The sequence below is a fragment of the Denticeps clupeoides genome, chromosome 9 (genome assembly GCF_900700375.1).
Source record: "Denticeps clupeoides chromosome 9, fDenClu1.1, whole genome shotgun sequence".
In the NCBI taxonomy this organism is placed as follows: Eukaryota; Metazoa; Chordata; class Actinopteri; order Clupeiformes; family Denticipitidae; genus Denticeps; species Denticeps clupeoides.
The window spans coordinates 7,773,892-7,780,916 of record NC_041715.1 but is presented as its reverse complement, the minus strand read 5'-3'; positions in this window follow the sequence as shown (position 1 = coordinate 7,780,916).

Sequence of the window (7,025 nt, the reverse complement as noted above, 5' to 3'; positions counted from 1 at the left end):
CTCCCAAACATGCGTGGTGATGGTGGAGAAGGTTATAATAATGCATTTATTAATAAAGGGGGCTAGAGACTTTGGAATGTCTCTTGCACTATTAAACATTTTTGACCTGCGTGAATAACACATATATGGTATATATATTGTGGAATTGCGCCATTCTGTAAACAGCTCAAAGGTTTCCCGAAAATAAGCATGAAACAAATGTAGACTTTAGCCAGATGACTGGAAACTATCCATTTACATTTACAGCATTTACCAGACGCCCTTATCCAGAGTGACTTACACTCAGTAGTTACAGGGACAGTCCCCCCCCTGGAGACACTCAGGGTTAAGTGTCTTGCTCAGGGACACAATGGTAGTAAGTGGGTCTTACCCGCTAGGCTACTACCACCCTACTACCGTGTATGTTGCGTTTGGGCCCATTTAATAATTCGACTAAACGTGATGGAGCTTTGTTACCTGCCGAACTGCATTGGAAAGTGAAGAGTCACACCTCCGCTGGCTGGCAGAAGGGAGGATGCTCTCTGTGTACTAATGCGTTGCTGGGATGTATCTGGTGGTGCTTCGGTGACAAGCGTAGGCGCCACAGTGACATTTTATTTTTAGGCAGAGCCTCGCGCGCCCATTATGAGTCAGAAGGCGCGCACGGAACGCGGCTGTGAAGCGCGCTCGCGAGCAAAGCAAAGATCGAAGCGCCTGTTGAGGAGAGTGACATCTCTCCTGCCTCCCGGTTGTCTCGTCGCTGGGACGCAGCCTCAAAAGAGGTGTTGATAAGTAAACAGTGCCCGGGCGGAGAGGGAAATGGGTGCGTTTCAGCCTCTGGTGGAGCCCTCCTCGTGGACTGGGGGGGCCCCATCCCTTCCAACACTTGACAAATAAATCGGAAACACTGTTGACAGCTGCTTCCGATGAAGCAGGAGGACGGGGAATTGCTTGAAAGCAGTGGCGCTCGTGACAGATATTGTCGTGGCTTTTAAAGAGAAATCAGACTTGTTGGGGGAGGGGGGGGGGGGCGTAGGAGGGGAAGCTATTTGAAGGTACAGCAGGCTGCAGCTGGGTTTTTATGTAAAGTTTACTGTGCCCTATTTTCCCCCAGCGCGCCGCGCACTGAACAGCATTCACGTTGCGTGGAAGTAATGATGATATTCCGAGAGAAATTCGTATTCCGAGCATGGGTCGGACGCGGGGGGATGGCTAACCGGCGTGTGTTGTGCCACTTCGCCGTGATGAGAAAGGAAAATAAAAACGAGACGAAAACCCCGCCTCCTCGACCACACGCTTAAAAAAAAAAAAAAAATTCTGTATTTAATTGAAGGGCCCCGGTACAGCGGTGTGAAGCTAAGGGGAATTATTAAAGCATTAACCGGGGCCCTATTGGGAATACAGGCCTAATCAGGGGACTGGGGAGCGAGCTGCACGCTGATGAGAGTTATGACGATTATGACATGTTAGCACATGTCTGTAGGACAAGTGGACAGACAATGAGTTAATCAAGGGCTGGAGGAAATGGCTCCCATGCTGGCTGGGTATCTACCCCCTAGCCTCGGCGCCAGCGGCGTCTTATTAGGGTCAGGCGTGACTCTAATGGCTTATGTATATATGTGTGTTTCTTTCTGATCGTTTGAATAATTCATTGTGCCGCGTTGCATCACTGAGCAATGAATAGAGATGTCCTGCCGCCACGAGCCTCCAACTTCTATACGTCCGCGCCTCGGAAGCTACTCTGATAAATGTAGTTTAGGGACAGAGTTAACCGGGTCTGTTACAAGGACATTCCAATCGTCTGCGGTTTGAACGTTGGTCTGTTTTATGACTATTGTGAATGTTTCGGTACAGATTTTTGCTGTATTTCCCTAAAATATAACACCGTTTTTAAAGATATTACACCCGTCAAAAGTTTTACTTGACATAAATATTCAAAATCCATATGCCCACCATTGACCGGTTTTCTACATATATCCTTTATAGAGTGTGATTTTGTTCTGAACATCTTCTTAACTATTTACTGTATTAGTATACTAGAGAATAGGCGCCGCATATCTCTTATTTACTTCTGTGTTGGATTTTACATTTTAGCCGGCGTGTTTAATTGTACGGGAAACTTCTCCACCGCGGCATTGATTTTGCTGCTCGCAGAGCTTTAGCCCACAGATCTTCATGATGGCTGAGGAACGGGCAGAATCGGTCGGGCTGTCAGGATTCCCTTGTGTTTGTTTGTTCGCTTATTTATTTCTTTCCTTCAAAAATGGCTTCATTTCCGTAACGCTTTTCTCACCCGGCACGTCGACATCGTTGTTTTTTTTCTCACTCTTCACAACCTGTTTGATTTTCACACACCGCGCAGGAGAAGAGCGGGTTGTTCTACACCGCGTTTAATTGAACGTAACAATTGCTGCCTTACCGTTGTTGTGTTCAGAGCCAGGGCAGATGAAATCATCCCCGTTTACGTGGCAGAGGACCCCGTTTATTACCCCGCCCTACACGTCACAGCGTCAAGCTAATTGATTGGGCTTTGCTCATGTTAATTTACCGTTGGTAAAGAACAATACCCCACGCTCTCGAATTTACTTTCTCTCTCTCTCTCTCTCTCTCTCTCTCTCTCTCTCTCGTTTCCCCCCATCACTAATAAAGCTACCTTCCCTGCTGATGGAAAATTATCAGTTTACCTCGAGCTACAGGGGGCTCGGCAATCAGTCCTTAAAAAAGCCCTGACAGGTTAACCTGCTGTGCTCACGGGTCTCCGGGGAGCGGCCTCCACTGCAGTTTTACATGCCAAGCTTCTGTTTGCCAGTGAGGGACTCACCGCATAATAGAGTTGTTACCAGCCACTTCACTTTAACCTTTCAGGACCTTGGGAGAAACGTGCATGTTTTTAAACATTTTTTTTTTTTATTCCTTCCTCCCTGGTGTCCCTTAGCTTGAGAGCGCGCTGCGATCGTAAATGCAGACCAGGTCGTTTCTCTCCTCTGCGAGAGGAAGCCGCCATGGTGCCGGCCTGCCAAAGAGTGCTTTTAATTATCCCGTACTCTCTTTTCCTCTTTCGGGGAGCTTCAATAAAACTCTGACGGCGAATGGCGTCTTGTTCACTTACGCGGAGCCACGTCACCTGCGAACGGCGTGAAAATGGCCCGCGTTCGTTAACCAGGACGAGGCACTTCCTGCATTGTTTGTCGCAGAGCGCTTTTTGGAGGACGTTCGCAGGCCGCGCATAGCAGACAAAAGCATTTCCTCGCCGTTCGCCGCCTCTTCGGCATGTTTTTTTGACGCCGAGGGGCTGCACGTGGTGCGCAGGTAACACTTTCTTAAGAGCGGTGCCGGAGCTAAATGGTCTCCGGCATCATTTGCGGTGAAGATGGATTCCACGACTCGATATCTGCAATGCAAACAGCATCTCTGCAAAAAAAAAAAAAAACCTGAGATGCAAAAAAGGGATCATTTTGTAAAAAAAAAAAAAAAAAGCCGTAAACACAACGACATGTGGCCACTTTTCCTCGGTCCATCTTAACCTCAGATGCCCGCCCCACCTACATTTAGATTTACAGCATTTATCAGACGCCCTTATCCAGAGCAACTTACAACCAGTAGTTACAATGACAGCCCCCCCCCCCCCCCCCCCCCCCCCCCCGGAGTAACTCAGGGTTAAGTGTCTTGCTCAGGGACACAATGGTAGTGAGTGGGATTTGAACCTGGGTCTTCTGGTTCATAGGCGAGTGTGTTACCCACTAGGCCACTACCACCCTACCTCCGCCTCGTCTGCCTCATTATGTGCTTTTTTTGGGTCCTACACAAAGCTGACGACTTTTCAATATAATTTACCATACGTGCTGGTTTTCTGAACATATTTACAGATGCGTAGTGCACCAGTTCTTTTCCATATTTGCCCGTCTCACCACTTAAGACTTCGTAGAATTCGGAAATCCGGCATCTCTAATGATTATGTTCATGTTTGGCATTAATGGATACTAATGTGAACGAGGCCGCTTTATGAATAGCTACAGGAAATTATTTGAGGAGAAACCAGACCAAATACACACACTGTGTCATAGCTAATGTTCTATTACAGCTCTATTATTATTTAGAAACCAGACCAAATACACACACTGTGTCATAGCTAATGTTCTATTACAGCTCTATTATTTGTTAAATTACATAGTTCCGTGTAATTTGGCGCTCTACCTCGAAATTTTCTCACGTCAAAGATGCCTTTTAAAAACAAACAGGGAAGTGTGTTCCAAAGCGCGCCCTCCGCAAAAAATGTTCGTGACAGACGAAACCAAGTTGCCTTCTTCCAGCCAAAGTGGGAACAACGAGTGACTTTTAGCACGTTGGCGACAAGGAAAATGGCCAAACAACAGGCCGGCAAGCGCCTCGTCCTCGCCGTCGTGTTGATCCAGTTGTTGATGGAAATTCCCAGGAATGTCTCCCCTGAGTGCAATTGTCTGTCACTTAATTAGCCCAAGTTTTATCGCCACATGCTCCTCCAGTGTTGGATGGTGTGTGTGTGTGTGTGTGTGTGTGTGTGTGTTTTGGCCGTGCTCGCGTGTGTGTTTGCACACAGCCCTTTATTTCTCCGCGTGCCGGCGTAGGTTTAAGTCGAACGTGTGAAAGACAAGAGCGGCGACGGCGACCCTCCGATTTCCCTACAAAAATCCCCACCATTAATAGGCATCTGTCTGTTTTGGTCGCAATTTACCGCCGAGTGATCTTGTCACGCGCGCCATTGTCTTGACGGCGGCCGCTCCTGTATTTTGCCGCATTTGCCGCTGAGGGGAATTACGGGAAGAAAAGGTCCGGGCCGTACGCGCGGTGAGCTGAAGTGCCTGGAGTGAATTGATATTGAACTCCTCAGACCCGGCTTTAATTCGCGCCCGGCTCTGACCTGGCGCTGTGCGGGGATATTCATCGCATCCCTTTTAGTCAATTCACTTAATTATCCCCGGTCTTCCCGGGGTGCCGCGAATGTTGCCTCCTCAATACGAATGCATAAACAATGCCAGCCGCCCTCTCCCCGTCAATACAATCACTTACCGGCGCTTTACATCGGCGGAAAAATACCAGAAACTCCCATCTGCACCGCTGTTGCGATGCCTCCTCTTTCGCCAAACGCTGCCAATTAGCGGCCGACCGTATTCGGTTGCGTGTTGGGGGGGGGGGGGGCTGTCACTTTTACACGTTCGCCTCCTGCGTGCGCAGGTTTTCGGGGCGAGCGCGTGCTCTCGGGGGCCCGCGAAAATGGCGGCCGCGCCCGGCCCGGCGGCCGCTAACAAAAGCCGCGTTGATGTGGAGGCGCTGGCGGAGGCCACGGGGCAGCGAGGGAGCCCAAGCTGTGCATCTGAAAGAGGCCGGCCTCGCCCGCTCTGCCGGCTTAAACGTGCCCCCGAATTCAGACCCCCCCCCACACACACACACACACACACACACACACACAAAACCGAGGGGGGGGGGGTTATAAGGAAGAAAAATTCAGAAGAAGAAGAGAGAAGCGAGCGAGAGGGCGAGACAAAAAGAGGGCGCGAAAGAGACGGAGACTTGTTGTTTGATATTCCACATTAGCCGGCGGTTTTGGCGGCGCTCGGGTGTAAATGTGGCCGGGCCGGCAGGCGCCCCGATATCAAAGGGGCCCCGATGGCGTCCGGCTGCGCCGGTGGCGGCTGCTGCAGGTGGCCGCTGGATTCAGCCCTCGCTGCAGGGAGCAGCGCCGGCCCCAGCCCGAATGTGAGCCGCCGCAGAAAGGGAGAAGAAGGGGGGGAGTGGTAGAGAACTGAGAGAGAGAGAGAGAGAGAGAGAGAGAGAGATGGAGAGAAGGAGAAGGGAGGGGGGGGGGGCAAGAGAAACCACACATAGGCTGAGAAAGAAAACACCGGAGCGAGAGAATATAGACGTCCAGCGGTTTTTCCTGGCCGGACCATGGGAAGTGGATGAAATTACCGGAGTGGCGGGGCCCGGGAGTTTGTAGTTGGACGGACAGCCGACTCCGCTGTTATCCCAGTCAAAGGGAAAAGAGAAGAAGAAGAAAGAGAAACAAGCACACGCAAGCAAACCAAAAAAACGGAAAAGGCGGGAGGCGCCTGGCTTCTGCGTACGGAGGGATATAGATTGTAGGCGCCGTGGCACCGAGGAATTAATTATTTAACAAAACAGGAAACAACAAAAACTCGGCGGGGTGGGGGTGGGGGGTGGGGGGGGGGGGGGGGGGGTGTGGCGGGGGCAGTGCACGCGAGGACCGGAATGGACTCGTGTTAGGTGCGATTACGCCGGCCGACTGAAATGTGGTCGGAAACGGCCGAGGTGGAACAAGCGTTGAAGTAGGGATTATATATGTTGTGTACAAAGTACACACACACACACACACACACACAAAATCACTAAATACGCAACGGCGAATAGTTACATAATGCAAATAAATCTGCTGTGTTTATTGCTAATGTGTTATGTGGAGTGAATACGGCCCGATATTTATGCGTGGCGGGGAATGGAAAACACATCGTCGCGGGTATTTGGGGTCTTTCCTGTTATTTTCTAGCCGAGAGACGTTTTCTTTCCCCTAGATGACGCCGTGTTTTTTCCCCGAGACCTGTGCCGCGCCCGGGCGTGCGGCCGTGTTGTCTGAGGAGGAGGCTTGAGAAGCCAAGTCTCTCCTCCTTTGGCCGAGATTCTCATTAGAAAAATTGACACCGGCCAGACGTTAATTAGGGTCAGCTATGTTAATTGTGTGTAGGAACCCGATGTCATATCAATCTCGTGCGCTCACCAGCCGCAGCTGTGCACGGGTGCGCTGACAATGCGGCTGACCCCCGAAACAGCTCGCTGTTCGTACTGTCGTGTAGAAAAAGAAGGGGGCGGAAGACATTTAGTGAGATGTAAGCACTTTGTACATTTCTGAGATCTGTCCTTCAGTTGCTTGCGCCCAGTCCAGTCGGACTAATATAGAAATAAATCATTTAATAATAAATCATATTCATATGAGTATTGACTAGACTAGAGCTTACTTGATTGCCAAATTGAAGTGATTGAAACAGGGTCACGTC